General features: G+C 51.8%; 1 protein-coding gene across 4 annotated transcripts in view; it reads left to right on the top strand.

Annotated features, from left to right (window-relative positions):
- The window catches only part of EPHX1 (epoxide hydrolase 1), a 31,919-nt gene continuing 19,458 nt past the window's right edge, over positions 1 to 12,461 (top strand). Inside the window, exon 1 of one of the 4 annotated variants that reach the window (XM_075530913.1) lies at positions 1 to 124. The gene's annotated coding sequence lies outside the window, so the exon portion shown is untranslated. Of the gene's footprint in view, positions 147 to 12,461 lie in introns of all 4 variants that reach the window. The other 3 variants (XM_075530898.1, XM_075530904.1, XM_075530922.1) reach the window with 3 other exon arrangements.

The following is a 12,461-nucleotide window of genomic DNA, read 5'->3' on the forward strand; positions in this document are numbered from 1 at the left end:
CCCAGCTAGGGGGCGGGCCCAGCGGGGCAGGCGGCCGTGCGGGGCGGGGACGGGCCCAGGAGCCACCTTGGAGGCCGAGGGGCTGGGAGCCTTGCCATCGCCGGAGCCTGGGAACCCGGAGACTGTAAGCGCCTGCTCTCCGCTCGGTGTGTTCAGCGTCCGGGCTGGGGGTCCGGGTCCACTGCGGACCTGCATCCTCCCTGGCGCGGGGCTCTGCGCGGTCCGGGGGGTGGGGGGTGTTGGGATCGGGGGCAGGGGCTCAAGGATGACTTCTAGACCATCTCTAACCCTTTTGGGGTCCCACCCGAGTTCACTTGTCACTCCCAGCTTCCTGCCCGTCCCTTGCAAACTGCCCGCAGCCTCTCCTCTTGGGAGTGCGTGCAGACTCGGGTAGAGGCGCTCCAGCCCGGGAGCACACGCGGACTTCAGGGGCAAGAGTTCCGTGACAGTGGGGCGGGGACGACACAACTTGCCCTTCTGGGAGGTGGTGGCGGGGGATGTCCCCAGCTGGATCTGCCTCCCACAGAGAATCCTCTAATACCACGGGTGGGCCACGTGTTAGTCACCTAGGTCTTAACTCATCTCCAGGTCTCTGGTTGCAGTGTGTTTTCTTGTCATCTCTGACCATGGCCTCCCTCACCCCTTTGCTCTTAAGCTCATGCCCTCTTTGCCCCTAAAAGAAAACCTGGGGTTAAGGTTCCCACGGCCTGTGACCATCACATTACAGCCTTGTCCCACATTGCTCCAGGCAATGAGCCCTGGGAGGGGCGGATTATCCACCCAGGAACTTTGGGGCTCCCTTATCCCATCACTTCTTAGGAACTGCTCAAGCAAAGTCTTTTTTTCTAAATTGAAGTTTTCTTAAAGCTGAACAGCCTGCCCTCCCCCCAAGTATAAGCTTCAAGTTCCAGTACCAAACCCCATTAGCTGACACCCCATTCCTGTCTGACCTCTGGGGATCTCTACATGGACCCTGGAGGCTGGGAGACACAGGGCATTTGGCTGGTCCACTTACAGTATAGAATCTGATGGATTTATGAGCTGCTGCAGAAATTTTGTGGACTTCTGGACTTTACACTTGCCTCTCTCTGTGCCTTTGTAGCCTCTGAATTCAGCATAATTGTAATAAACATTTTCATTGCGCCAGGAAGTACCATTGTCTCCTGGGGTGATGGTGGTTTCCTTCAGGGACAAAGGCCTGGGGTCAGGAGGGGGGGGGTGTGTCCTTAGGAGAGTCTTTCATTAGTCAGACTGGGATTGACTTAGCGTCAAACGCTCTGGGAGCCTATATAGTAAGTGGTTTTGTGTGTCTGATTTTCCACATTCGAGAAGGCAGATGAGCAGTGACTTTCTGGGGTCCAGAGGAAGCTTAAGCCTGGGGGCTGTTGCAAGGTGCAGCCACCACTCTCAGTGCAGAGCACAGCCAGGGCCGTTCGCTCTCCTGGAATTGACACTCTTGCAGTAGGGACAATGGGGGGCAGACTCAACTTGTGCATCCCCCCGTGGTAGAAGATGACAATGTGTTGTGGAGAAGCATAAGTAGAAGACAAGTAGAAGGAGAGAGAGACAAGTAGAAGGAGAAGGTCTTGCCCAGGCGACACTGGAATAGACTGGAAGGAGTTCAAGGTCAGCAGAATGTGTGGCGGCAGTGCCCAAGGCCTAGGAGGAGAGAGCAGATGTGGGGGCTCTCAGCTCGCCAGCTGCCATAGGAGGCTCTCTCCTTCTAGGACAGAATTATAGGACAGTTCGACCCTGTCCTCTAGGGTCACTGGGAGCTGCCATCGACTCGAAGGCAGTGAGTGAGAGTTCGAACTGGGAAGGAACTGAATGGGGACTTGAGGGCAAAGGGGCCGTTAGGGAAAGGGCGCCTGACCATTGGAGGATGTGGAGTATCCTGATGGGGTTTCTGCTTCAGGCCTATTGTTAACGTCTGCCCCCACTGGCGCGCCCAGGGAGCCCGTGCCACCAATGCACAGCACCCCTGGATTTTCAGAATTGCTGGTGGTCACTAGCACTCATTCCCCACTTCTGGTGCTTCCCAGTGTGCAGATTAGAACTGCTCCGTGGTTGAGAATGAGACCCTTCAGAAGTAGATTGCCAGATCTGTTTCCTGAGGAACTCTGGATGTCTTCGAACCACCAACCTTACAGCCAACCGTTGAGTACTTGCGCCTCCCAGGGCCTCCGCAGACATAGAACCCAGCATGCCCTTGTTTGGTGAATGCTCACCGAATACCTTGACTTTATCCTTCTAGCTTTCCGGCCTTGGCCAAGGTATGTGACCGCAGGGGCTGCCCACATTCCATTTCTGCATGCTGGAGTTGCGATTCTCCAAGGCGTGGACTACTACTGAGTTGGCAAAGTAAGGAAGGGCCAGTGTGACCTGGGGACCACACTGAAGGAGCCGCTCAGGACATACCCCCTGGGACCGGGAGTGGACGGAGATAAAGCAGGCATGTGATGTGATTTGTGGGGCTTCTTGGATCTCGTGCTCAAAACGGACTTCTGGTGGTGCCTGTCATCAGGTGTGGTCAGTCGGTTCTGATTCACAGTGACCTCTGTGTAACAGAATGAACCGCTGCTCACTCCTACGTCATCCTCACAAGTGTTGCTAGGTTTGAGCCTGTTGTTGTAGCCCCTGTCGATCCATCTTGTCCTGGGCTTTCCTCTTGTACACTGCCCTCTGCTTGACTAAGCGTGATGTCCTTCTCCAGGGACTGGTCTCCCTGGTGACGTGTCCAAAGTACGTGAGAGAAACCCTCTCCCTTCTGAAGAGCATTCTGGCTGTCCTCCTCCTAAGACTGATTTGTTCCGTCTTCTTACAGGCCATGGCACATTGGCCTTCCTTATAAGGTTATTCGGCTTTCACTGGCCAAGGAGAGACTTCAGCAATCCTGATCTTGGTTATGTAACTCACGAGCCACTGTGTCAAGCAAGCGCTACAGTGTAGCAGCCTCTTCTATCGCAAAATGTATCTACTTTCTCCAGGGGGCCACACTTCACCCTGTCTCCTGCCTCTCCCGCACAGTGAAAACACTAGGACTTGAACCTTCCTCTTCAACATGACATTGGAAACGATGTTGTGTCCCCTTTTTCTGTTCACACGACTTCCTCTTGGTCGTGCAAGTTCCACAGGACCCCACCGCGTGTGGTGAATTCCCAGTTCTCCACCATGGAGACGTCATTTGTTAGGACCCGCGGCTGTGCGTCAGTAGAGTCTGAGTAAACACCTCACCTCTGGTGCCGTGCTGAGGCGGTCATTCCTTTGGGAGGAAATGCAAATACCGAGATGTGGGGAAAGGATTGATCCAGAAAAACAGACTCCGCTCTTGCCCCGGCTGCGCACTCTTGGGCCCCCTCCCTTGGGTTTCCCAGCTATAAAATGGGGAGTCTAGGATAGATAAGCTACCTACAAAGAGCCTTCTGTAGCTCTAATCGATAATGATTCTGTGTTTAGTCCAAGGTCATGTTCCAGAATGGGCTACATGGCTGGAGAGGGGTCACTTCTCATAGGACCTGGGCGTGCCTGTAGCCGCTTGGTAGCGAGGGGAGCTGGGATGGGCGTGAGGCTCCCGCCTACAAGACAGGGCACAGGCTTGGGGTGGGAGGTGGTCCGTGAGCCCGGCCTGGCAGTGTCTCCAGGTGGCTGTGTGGCGTAAGCTCAAGGAGGCGGCCCGCAGTTCCCTTAAGGGGGGATCAGAGCTTTCCCATGGCCCAGCCAGCCCACTCCCGGGGGAGGGAGAGGTTGGTGGGTGCTCTTGAGAGAACGCCTCTCCCACGGTGAGAACTGTGCTTGCCTGTCCTTGGTTATGTAACCCAAACACGCGCTTGTGTAAACCAAGCTCTGCGTCTGTTTATTCCCTTTCCCGAGGGAGAGGCAGAGTTCATCCTTTCTCCTGACTCTCCGGGCAGAACGCCTCCCATGGACTGGCGGGCCTGGCATGGAGGTCCATGCCCCAGTGCCGCCTGGATGGTGGGCGCTGCTCTCCTGCACCTCAAGCGGACTCGACTCGGAAGAAGGCCAGCCGCTACAAAGCCAGACTTGCAAGACAGCCCCACCTGCCAGGCCTAACGGAAAGTCCTCCTGTTTGAGCTTGCCCAAGAGCCCACGGGACTTTCCAGCTAATTCACCAACCGGGACCCCACGCCGCACCCAGCAGGCCCACTTGCTGCCCTTAGCATTTGTGAGGCTCAATCACGCCGACTGGCCAAATTGCACTGGCTTCTAGACACTGACTGGCCGCACGCACGCAGCCACTTCTCAGTGCCTCACTGAGAAAGCTCTGTAAAACAAGACTGCTGCTGCTGCTTCGCGGTGGGGGTGACCTGAGATGCTTACAGGGTCTTCCCAGCCCAGTCTTACATCCAGGCCTCTGTGAGCGGCCTCATGAGAGGCTGTGGACCCCCAGACACACACCCGTTGCTCTGAAGGATTCTGAGCAGCCACCCCCTGAGCCCGTCGGCCTGGCTTTAGCTGCTGAGTCTGCACTTTGGGCCTGCAAGGCCTGCAGGCAGGAGGTCAAAGTGCCTCTGTCAGGTGTCAGAGACACCGGGGCATGAACGACCATCGGCTCCCCAGCCTTTCTCTGTGGGCTACCCCTGTGGGCTTGTCTCTGTAGCTCAGCCGGGGCTCTGTGGTCACAGGAGGGACTTCCTGTTAGAATTGGTGCGACTTTGGGGTGACCCTTGTACATCAGAGTAGACTAGGGTGTGCTCCATAGGCCGTGGTAACAGCCAGTCTTTTGGAAGTAGATCCCCAAGTCGTGCTTTTGAGACCTCCCTCGGTGGACTTGAACCTCTAATCTTTTGATTTGCTGCCAACTGAGATAAACGTTTACACTTGGACTCCAGTGATAAGGCCAGTGCAGGGACATTGGACGCTTACCCGCTCCACGGGAGAGAGTGGAGATGTTTTCCCACATTTTGGTTTTCTGCCTGTGGCAGGTCCCCCTCGTTGGCCCACGATGTCCCCCGAGGAGGTGACACAGTGACAGGGGAGCGCATGCTCCCTTTCTCTCCCACTTACCTGCTGCCTTCCTTCCACGGAGGCAGGCCTGCCTGCCAGTCACGTCAGCAGGACTCCGTGAACAGTATCTCTATTTCAGAGTCACCCCCCTCCCCACCCCACAAGACTTCTGATGGGACTCTGTGAGCATTCTGTGACTCTTTACTTCTGTTTTTGTCACCTAGACATTGCCAGAAACAAATGAGCCCCTACCCAGAACATTCCTGGGAACTCTGGCCCCAGGAGTGGCTTCTCCGTGAAACCGCCCGGCCCCTTCTCCACTGTTGTAGATGGACAGCTGGCCCCAATGCCCCACCAGGGCCCTGGAAAGGTGCTATCCTATTACATGGTGTGGAAGAAGCGTCCAGAGCATGGGACACATTGTTGAGGGAAAGGAGATAAGGAAGGAGGGCCGTAGGAGTGTAGTTTGTGGTGGGAAGGAAATCAAATCCGGCGTGTTCTGACTCACTCCTAGTATTCCCTAAAATAGGAGTCCTCTCCCTTTGAACAGAGAGCTCCAAGTCTGGAAGTTCTCCCAGAGCTGATGCCTTTTCCTCCGACCCTGTGAACTAGGCCTCACTCTTTATTTTTCCATCTCTTCTCTCACCTCCACCAAATGGCAAACGTCTAAGGCCTTCTTAGCACTGGGAGAATGTGGCAGTGAAACAGAACTGGGAATCCATCTCTACCCCTACCCGCAAGCAGGACTGTGTTTCTCCCCAGAAAACCACCCTCGGGCCATCGGAAGCTGCCTGGGAAGGGTGTGAATTGGCCTGTGGCAGCTCCAGCTCGAAGTGTTTCTAACCTGAAGATGATCAGAGGCAGGCGGCCCCACCTGCAAGGCCCTCCCCATCTGTCACTCACCAGGCCCCAGAGCTGAGGACCCCGAGAGGCCTCCGCAAGAGGCTGCCCTACCTCCACTCCCCTTTGTTTGGGACGTGGAGGACCCTGAGTGGTATAGATAAATGGCTTGTGCCCCATTACTAACCTGCAGGTTGGCGGTTCAAACCCACCCAACCGCACAGGGAGGAAAAACCTTGAGTTCTCGCTCCATACAATGACAACCGAGACAGCCCTAGGAGACGCAGCTCCCTCCTGTCACACGGGGTGGCCATGAGTCAGAAACCCGTTTCATGTAGTCTGGTCTGGTGCCACCTGAACGAAGGGCCCTTGCGTGCGAACACAGCCCATTGACATCTGTGGAGCAGTGCTGCCCTCCCTGAGTGAAGCACATGGGATTGCCATGAGTTGGAAAAGGTTGGGTTTATTTTGCTTGTTTGTTTTGGCCTAAAACGACATTTTTTCCCTCCCTTTTCCCTGGGCTGCTGCTATTAGCTGCTCTCCTCCCACGGCTTGGCGCTGGGTCCTGCACTGCGATCAACAAGGCCTTGACTCTGCTCTCTCCAGCCCAGCTTGGCTTGCTCTGGTCTGAAACTAGATCAGAGGGCAGAGGGCTGGTGGACAGCTGGACTGTGCAGGGCTGAGTAAGGGAATGTCAAGGCTACTTTCCCTGAGGGCTTGCCCCATCCACTCTCGGCTGCCCTGCCTCCCAGCAGTCTCTGCTGGAGTGAGCATAGGGGTGGGGGATTTAGGGACCTCTGCAAGGAACCCCATAGTAGCCCTGCTGCCTGGGCAGCCAGTTGGTGGCAGGGAGACCCCATTCTGTGTGGTCTGGGTGGGCCGGCCCTGGAAGGGGAGGGAAGCCATCTGTTTTCCCTTTCCACCCCTGTTCCACCGCACCCTCTCCCTCCCATGACCCCCCTTCCCCAGGCAGCAGGCAGGCTGGTGGTGTGGGGTGCAGCCCTGAGGAAGTGCAGGCCGTCCGCTTCCCCTCTCTCAGCCTGGCATCTGGGGGACAGCCATGCCATCGCCACTCATGTCATCAACCTTGCAGTGTTCTAGCCTCACACCAGAAACTGCTTCCTAAAATCTTAGTAAGATGCTATCTCACACTGATGCCACAGGCCCCGGGGACAGGCCAGGGGCCAAGGGCATCACCTGGCTGAGCACCAAAGAGTTGTTCCAGAAGAAAGGCGGAGAGAGTGGCCCAGCCTGAGCTCTGGCAGCCCTGATGCGCACTTCAGAAAGTCTGCCCTCGGGCAGTCTGTTTGCCTGCCATTTTCCTAATAGAGACTTGGACTCCGGCTGGCAGAGGAGCACTGTGTGCTACCGTGTGGCCTTTCTCGCTCTGGCATCACAAAGCGACATCTGTGACTGGGAAACCTGCTGGGATTGGCATGCTTACTATGTCCTACCAAGACGATTGGTCCGTTTGCCATCCTGCTAGCCTTAAAAGAGCCAATCCCACTGCTGGTAGAGCATTTTTTTTTTCTTTTAAAAATATCATTTTATTGGGGGCTCATGCAGCTCTTATCATAATACATGCATACATTGTATCGAGCACATTTGTACATTTGTTGCCATCATCATTTTCAAAACTGTTTTCTTGAGTCCTTGGTATCAGCTCCTCATTTCTCCCCCTCCCTCCCCAGAGCATATTTTTATAAACCTCTGGAGTGGGGACTGCATCTGGAAGCACAGGGAAGGTTCTGTAACCTGATATTGAGAGATATAGATATATATGATTTTTTGCTTTTCAGTAGATAATACATACATCAAACCAAACCAGACAGACCCATTGCCCTGTCCATCCTGGCTCATGGTGACTCTTCATTGGGTTCCTGAGACGGTAAACCTTTTCTCAGTGCAGACAGCTTCGTCTTTCTCTCTCAGAAGACCTGATGGAAGACTAGAGGTATGAATAACCGTGGAAGATGGCAGATGTAGTTAGGTTAAAATGTAACACGTTATCTCATTTGATCTCTCACTTGACCCATTTTAAAGTTGTTGTGGTTTTTAATATTTTCTACTTTCTTTTTGATTGAGGTTTTTCGCTGTTTTATTTTATGATTGTTGTTAGTTGTTTGTTTGGTTTGGTATATTTTCTGTCTGAAATCCAGGATACCCTGTTTCCCTAAAAATAAGACAGTGTCTTATATTAATTTTTGCTCCCAAAGATGTGCTAGGTCTTATTTTCAGGGGATGTCTTATTTTTCCATGAAGAAGAATACGGTACACATTTATTATTGAACAAAAAAAGGAAATTGATTACCTGTATGTGGTACGGTAGTAGTTGTTATCACAAACCAGCATGACCAGGCAAACTGTGAAGCCTACAGTATCAAGAATTTCTTGTTACTACCATTATTTCCATGTACAGCAGTCTAGGGTACATTTACTCATTCAATGACAGTCATGTCATCATCTTCTGGAACATCAACATAACCATCCAAACCCTTATTTTCGGGGAGGTCTTATTTTCAGGGGTGCCTAATATTTCCGCAAGAGGCAACACTGTAAGTAGGTCTTATTTTCAGGAGATGTCTTACTTTTGGGGAAACAGGATAAGTTACCCTACAGGGACAGTAACTGGACTAATGGTTTCTTCAGGGTACAGCAGGGGGGCTGAGGGGAAATGGGGAGTTAATAACAGTGTGGGCAAGAAAGAAGAAAACGTTCTAAAATGGATGGTGGGGATTGTACAACTCTTCTCAATACGATTAAACCGTCGAATTGTATGCAATGGGCTCTATGTGCCAATATAACTGTTTAAAAATAAATAAGTAAAAGTTCCCAGCATAGTTGGACTCCCGGAGGGAGTGCCAGGACCCCACGTCTAGGTCTGCTATCAGTCACCAGTGTCCTTGCTGTGTGCCTCTGAAGCCAGTGAGTCGAACCTTTTGGAGCAGGAAGTCTCCAGTTTGGAAAACCACGGAGGCAGGTTTCTCAAAGTGTTTTGCAGTGTCACATGGTCTGTCATGCCCTCTCCCGGCAGGGCAGTGTTTCCCTAACCCGTGGTCCCCCGCATCTCGCCTGCGTCCTGGAGGGAGGGAGTACTGTGTACAGCCCGCACCTTCTCTCTCTCCTGTCACCCACAAGCACCCTGCTCCGTGCTGGCCTCTTCCCTGTGAAACTTTCATAGCAGATTGGACCCTGGATGCGCCTGCACACTGCTCTCCACCGCACATATAAACCCATCATGGCGTTTTTTCACCCCAAGGGCGTCCGGGCCTCCCGCAGACCCGTGAAGGCCTGCGGGCTAGTCTCTGGACCTGCGCCTGTGGGCCAAGCCCTCGTTTGTGGGACCAACCTGTAATTCCCCCGCATAGTGATTCTTGCCTGCTCAAGGCAGTGTTGACTTTCAAATAAGTACTGGCACCTTATGGGTCAAATTACAGGAAAAGAATTCACTGGAGCTTTCCGGATCCCTCGTCAATCATGTTTTTCAGAACTTTTAGAGTTAAGTTCAATTAAATTATTAGACTGAATCACCTTTTGCTTGGTTTTTAATTATTCCCTTACTTTAAAAGAAACAGACTTAGAAAAACACGCCAGTTTTAGGTTTATAGAAAAATTGTACAGGAAATAGAGGGCCCACTCTCCCCTCCCCCTCCATGCTGTCCCTCCTTTCTGTGGTTTATTCGCTGCAGGCCACAGACCCTCGCTGCCTTACCTTCACATGCACGCGAGAGAACAAAGCTATTTTACTTGGCCCCATCTGTGCAAAGCTTCCTTCTCTAACTCAGACTCAGAAAGATAAAACAAGTCACTTGACTTGTATCATTTGCGCTCACATTTGTTCCATTAAAAATAGTTGTATTCGCATCTGCATCACGCGTCAGACAAGTCCGTCCGTCACTTGAAGGTCTGTGTGCTGGCATCACCACCGTCAATTTCAGAACACCTTCTTCTTTTGCACACTCCTCATGGGTGCTCCCGTGCTCCCCGCCGGCCTCCCCTGCCAGGCGCCTGGGCACTTCTCAGTCCAGTTCCTGTCGCTACCGATCCACTGCTCCAGGACTTCCCATGCAAAATCACCCACAGCCCAGGCAGGGAGCAAACCAACCAACCAACAACCCCAACGACAATGACGAGCCAAAGCACAGGAATGCGTCAATCAAAAAGAAAGCAGAAAATATTAGGAACTGAAGCAACTTTGGAATGGGCCCAAAGGGAGATAAAACGATAAAGTGTTGCATTTGAACCTAACTACGTCTGCCATCATCCACTTTACAGAGCTTGCGGCCGCCTCGGAGCAAGGCTTCACGTCCCCAGGCTATGGTCAGAGGGGTTCACCAGACGCTCACTCCATGTGGGGACCCTGCAATGGATTTTAGACTTCCCCTCTCATCTACAGCCTTCTGAAAACGGTATTCACGGCTTAAGCTCGCATCCCTTTCCCTCCTGTGGATTTGGATTGTATTATATACAGTCCTTGGATCACAGGCTGGTGTGCTTCTTCCATGTGGAGCTAGGTGGTATCTCCCTAGATGGCTGTGACCAAGCTTTTAGGGGTTCAGGTCAGTAGACAACTCGACCACTCCTTCAGCTTGCCCTCTCTTGACTTCCTTCAGGAGTCTTAAAGCCATGTCTGGAACTTCACTTCCATATAGAATTGGGGGGATTATTATTATTTTGTCTCCATTCAAGGTTAATAAAAACTACAAAAGATCAATGGGCTCATGCCCCACTACTAGTACGCGACACACATCCACTTTCCTGCCCCAAACAGCTCAGGTCACTTTCACCAGTGTGAGGAAAGACTGGCCTCCCAGCCCCCGCACAGAAAGCCTCTGTGTCATAGTCTCAAACACCATGTTCTCAGCATCTAGGGCCTTGTGTTTTAAACAGGAAGAAGAATACCAAAAAATTTGTTTTGCTTTTCTCTCAAGGCTGCAGCTTGCAGCCAGTGCTCACTTCTGCTGGCAGAAATCCTCTCTGCTCCTGCGGACATCAGGCTTGATAGTGTCGCTGCCAGGCTTCCAGCCACCTGGACGCTTCCCCATGTTTGTGGTGAACCCGAAGGCCTAAACTCGTCTGAGAGGCTCATCCACAGAGTGACCAACAGGGAGGTCCTGTCCAGTGATCTGCTTTGTCGTCAATGAGGAGGAGGCCCCTAAGCACTTTTAACACACCTTCGTTCCGAGCAAGGGCGCGCTTGATGGTCTGATACCAAAGGAATGCTCATGGGGCCTTGGCCTCCTTGCTTCTTGTGTGTGTTGATCCAAGCCAGATTGCCCAAGTGAGAAGTCACTCAAGCACGCCCCCCCTGGGCAGTCTAGTTTCTTGCAGTTCTGTGCCCTGTCACTGAAAGCAGTGATCTCCGCGAGGCAGGCACACCGAGGTGAGGTCAAGAGGGTACAAAGAGAACACTATGCATCTTCCTTTGATGTCAGTCACGCTGATAGCTTTTAAAAATCATTTTATTGGGGCTCTTACAACAATCCATACATCCATTGCGTCAAGCATATTTGTACATTTGTTGCCATCATCTTTCCCAAAACATTTTCTTTCTACTTGAGCCCTTTGTGTCAGCTCCTCATATTTCTTCCCTCCCACCCTCATGAACCCTTGATACATTATGAATTATTGTTTTCATATCCTACACCATCCGCTGTCTCCCTTCACCCATGTTTCTGTTGTTCGTCACCCTAAGTAGGTGTGGGGGGGTGTTATACATCGATCATTGCAATGTTCCCCCTTTCTCCCCCCACCTTCCCCCTACCTTCATGGTATCACTACTCCCATTATTGTTTCTGAGGGATTTATCTGTCCTGTACTCAATGTGTCGAGAGCTCTTATCTGTACCCATGTACATGCTCTGGTCTAGGAGGATTTGTAAGGTAGGGATCATGAAAGTAGGGGGAGGAAGCACTAGAGAACTAGAGGAGTGTTGTATGTTTCATAGGTGGTATTCTGCACCCTGGCTGGCTCGTCCCTTTTTTGAGACCCTTCTGTGAGGAGATATACAATGGTCTATAGATGGAGTTTGGGTCTCCTCTCCAACCCCTCTCATTCACATTGATATGGTTGTTTGTTTTGGGTCTTCTGGTTCCTGAGACTTGATCCTATTGACATTTCATGATCACACAGGCTGGGGTGCTTCTTCCATGTGGGCTTTGTTGCTTCCCAGCTACATGCTGCTTGCTTATCTTCAAGCCTTTAAGACCTCAGACTGTATCTTCTAATAGCTGGGCACCATCAGCTTTCTTCACCACGTTTGCTTATGCACCCATTGTGTCTTCAGCAATTCTTTCAGGAAGGTTAAGCATCACAGAATGCCAGGTTATTAGAACAAAGTGTTCTTGCATTGCGGGAGTACTTGACTAGAGGTCTACTGTCCATCTGCTACCTTAATACTTAGCATATAAACATATGTACCTAGATCTATTTCCCTGTTGTTATATAAAAATGTATTTACACACGTATGTGCCTGTATTTAGACCTCTATAAATGCCATTTGCCTCCTAGTTATTTCCTCTATTTCCTTTTACTTTTCCTCTTGTCCCACTGTCATGTTCAACCTTCATTTGGCTTCCAGTAATTCCTCTTGACTACATTGGACTTGATCAAGCCCCACCAGGCCTTCTACACCCTCCTCGCCATTGGTTTTAGAT

The sequence above is a fragment of the Tenrec ecaudatus genome, chromosome 1, assembly GCF_050624435.1.
Source record: "Tenrec ecaudatus isolate mTenEca1 chromosome 1, mTenEca1.hap1, whole genome shotgun sequence".
Lineage (NCBI taxonomy): Eukaryota > Metazoa > Chordata > Mammalia > Afrosoricida > Tenrecidae > Tenrec > Tenrec ecaudatus.